The sequence below is a fragment of the Lipotes vexillifer genome, unplaced genomic scaffold (assembly GCF_000442215.2).
Source record: "Lipotes vexillifer unplaced genomic scaffold, Lipotes_vexillifer_v1.1 scaffold847, whole genome shotgun sequence".
NCBI classification, from domain to species: Eukaryota; Metazoa; Chordata; class Mammalia; order Artiodactyla; family Lipotidae; genus Lipotes; species Lipotes vexillifer.
In genome coordinates this window covers 1,601,864-1,605,445 of record NW_006778821.1, presented here as the reverse complement: position 1 = coordinate 1,605,445, position 3,582 = coordinate 1,601,864, and the positions used below count along the sequence as shown (strand labels likewise).

The following is a 3,582-nucleotide window of genomic DNA, read 5'->3' as shown; positions in this document are numbered from 1 at the left end:
CACATATAAAAAATTTTAAATGAAGACTGTATGTATTTAAGGTGTACGACACTTAGTGCCCCTCTAGAAACTGTCATTAAGGTCACACCCCCTTCCTGGGGGCGACCCATATTCAATGGCAGGCTCACGCAGGGGTATAAAGGCCCGCCATCTTGCCTCAATTCTTCAGACCAACTCCACAGAGCCAGCCCAGATCCTCTGCCCCCTGGGGGTCCACCGAGATCTCCTTTGTGACTGCATCGCAGCTCAACCCCTCCCTTAGCCCAGTCCTGCCTCTTTTACCCCGCCCCGCCTCCATTGCTGTGTATCCCAAGGGCCCTCCTCAATGAACCTCTTGCACTCACATCTCCATCTCCAGTTCAGAGTGTGTCTCCCAGGGCTCACACCTGAGGTAGGGGGAGAAGTAACCTCCAGCTCGTCAAGGACATGTGGCCAGTGCGCTGTGAAGGTAGCTTCTACCTTCTTATCCGGTGGCCACTAATGTGTGGGAAGCTCTTCTCTGCTCAACCCTGGGCCTGGTACTTCATCCATATTCTTTGACTCATGTATTTATTTTGGCCGTGCTGTGAAGCATGCGGGATGTTAGTTCCCGGACCAGGGATTGAACCCGTGCCCCCTGCAGTGGAAGTGCAGAGTCCTAACCACTGGACCACCAGGGAATTCCCTCTTTGACTCATTTAATCCTTCAACCTTCGGGATATCACTACCCCATTCTGCATACAGGGGCCTGAGGCTCGAGATGTTAAGCAAGGGGGTGGGGGCTTCAACAGACTTTGAGTCTGGGTCTCTTGGCTTGCTTGGCAGCCCCAGGCCCAGCCCTGCAACCTGTTCACGCCCCGTCCAAGACTTTAGGTTGGGAGCAGGGCAGGATGCTCTTCTATATAAGAGTTTGCTCCTGCCCAGGAAGTGATGCCATCTGCAGCTTCACTCCGCCTCTCTGCCTGAACCCCAAAGCTCTAGAATTCTAAGAGTCTGAGCAGTTGTACGGGCGCCATCAATACCATCAGAATCCTGCCCTTGGTAAAGCTTCTGCACGTGTGGCCCCTCTGTCCGGCTTAGACCTCCCTGTCATCCTGTGAATCAGGCAGCGTGGGCCTTGTGATCCCTATTCCACAGATGGGAACACGGAGACACAGGGCAAGGGTCAAATCACTAGCCGGTCCATGGCAGAACTGGGACTTGAACTTAGGTTTTTTTGTCATAAGTCCCGTGCTCTTTCCACCTTGCCCTGCCCTACTCAGTCTCCATACGACCACTTCCTTTCCTTGGCTCCTTTCCTGTTGTGCACATATGTATCAGGAAGTTCATTCCTGGAGGAATCAGGGACAGCAATTGGTGTGATTTGTGAGGTTCTGGTAAACTCCCTAAACTCTAAATGCCCCCTTCCACCACTGAATCGTGAAACTCCACCACTACAGTCAGCCCTGAGAGCTAATGTTTACCTTTTCCTTGAAATCTTTTGACATGCAAAAAGCAACTGGTTTCCTCAGGGTATATACCTAGTAGTGGGACTGCTGGGTCATATGGTAGTTCTATTTGTAGTTTTTTAAGGAACCTCCATACTGTTCTCCATAGTGGCTGACCCAAGTGCCCATCGTCGGATGAATGGATAAAGAAGATGTGGCACATATATACAATGGAATATTACTCAGCCATAAAAAGAAACAAAATTGAGCTATTTGTAATGAGGTGGATGGACCTAGAGTCTGTCATATAGAGTGAAGTAAGTCAGAAAGAGAAAGACAAATACCGTATGCTAACACATAGGTATGGAATCTAAGAAAAAAAAAATGTCATGAAGAACCTAGGGGTAAAACAGGAAAAAAGACACAGACCTACTGGAGAACAGACTTGAGGATATGGGGAGGGGGAAGGGTGAGGTGTGATAGGGCGAGAGAGAGACATGGACATATATATACTAACAAACGTAAGGTAGATAGCCAGTGGGAAGCAGCCGCATGGCACAGGGAAACCGGCTCGGTTCTTTGTGGCTGTCTGGAGGGGTGGGATAGGGAGGGTGGGAGGGAGGGAGACAAAGAGGGAAGAGATATGGGAACATATGTATATGTATAACTGATTCACTCTGTTATAAAGCAGAAACTAACACACCATTGTAAAGCAATTATACCCCAATAAAGATGTTAAAAAAAAAAAAAAAGCAACTGGAACTTTTCTACAATGCTAACGGGAATGTAAAATGGTTTTTAAAAAAACTTCGGAAAATTTGCAAAAGTTGAACAGTTTCTTAAAGACTTAAACATACGCTTTCATTCCCACTCCTGGGTATTTACCCAAGGGGAAAAAAAAATCATACATCCAAAGACTTTCCATGAATGCTCAGAGAAGCTTTATTTGCAATGCCCCAGACCTGGAAATAACCCAAATGCCCATCAACTGGTGAATAGATAAACTATTTGTGGTATATCTATATTTTTCAGCAATAAAAAGGAACAAACTATAGATCCGTGCAACAACATGGATGAGTCTCAAAAACATGGTAAGTGAAAGGAGCCAGATACAAAAAAACACAAACTGTGTGATTCCATTTACATAAAGTTCTAGAACAGGCGAAACACATCTATGTTGATGGAGGTCAGAATAGTGATTACCTTTGCTGGTGGATGTTTTGACTGGAGAGGGGCGCGGGGAATTTTCTAGGGAGGTGGAAATTTCCTTTATCTTAGTGGGGTAGTGTTCACATAGGTGCACACATTTGTCAAAGCTCATCAAACTGTACACTTCAAATGGGTGCATTCTGTATGTTAATTATACATCTGTAAAGCTCATTTAAAAAATAAATCACTGACCCAGTGGACGTGGTATTCTTGACCTGTGTTCTCTGGAGTCTCTGGGATCCATAAAACAATACATGCAATTGTGAGCGTAGGCGTATACTACAGGAAAAGGGCTCTCATTTTCCTCAGGTTCTACTGACAAGCGTGTCTGCAACTCAACGTTAACATAGACACACAAGAAACAAAGCACCTAAAATAACCATTCTGTGTGACAAACCCAGCCGACGATTTCCTTCACAGAACTTGGTAGTCTTTGGGGACTAGATTCCTGCAGACGCAGGGCCATGGCAGAAAGGGAGAGGCTCCAAAATGGGGTACAAGGCCAATCTCCCACTGTGGAGGGGAGGAAGGGCTGAGGGTCAGGTCTAGACCCTAAGAATCACCAGGCTGCAGGTCCATCCACCTCACTACAAATAACTCAATTTCATTTCTTTTTATGGCTAATATTCCATTGTATATATGTGCCACATCTTCTTCATTCATTCATCTGTTGATGGACACTTAGGTTGTTTCCATGTCCTGGCTATTGTAAATAGAGCTGCAATGAACATTTTGGTACATGGCTCTTTTTGAATTATGGGTTTCTCAGGGTATATGCCCCGTAGTGAGACTGCTGGGTCGTACGGTAGTTCTATTTGTAGTTTTTTAAGGAACCTCCATACTGTTCTCCATAGTGGCTGTATCCGTTTACATTCCCAGCAACAGTACAAGAGGGTTCCCTTTTCTCCACACCCTCTCCAGCATTTATTGTTTCTAGATTTTTTGATGATGGTCATTCTGACGGGTG

At 45.8% G+C, this 3,582-nt stretch overlaps 1 non-coding gene across 1 annotated transcript; it reads right to left on the bottom strand.

The window, feature by feature from the left end:
- Positions 1-586: 586 nt before the first annotated feature.
- TRNAG-UCC (transfer RNA glycine (anticodon UCC)) lies at positions 587-659 on the bottom strand. Its single transcript has one exon. It is a non-coding gene; the product is annotated as a tRNA-Gly (tRNA).
- Positions 660-3,582: the final 2,923 nt, after the last annotated feature.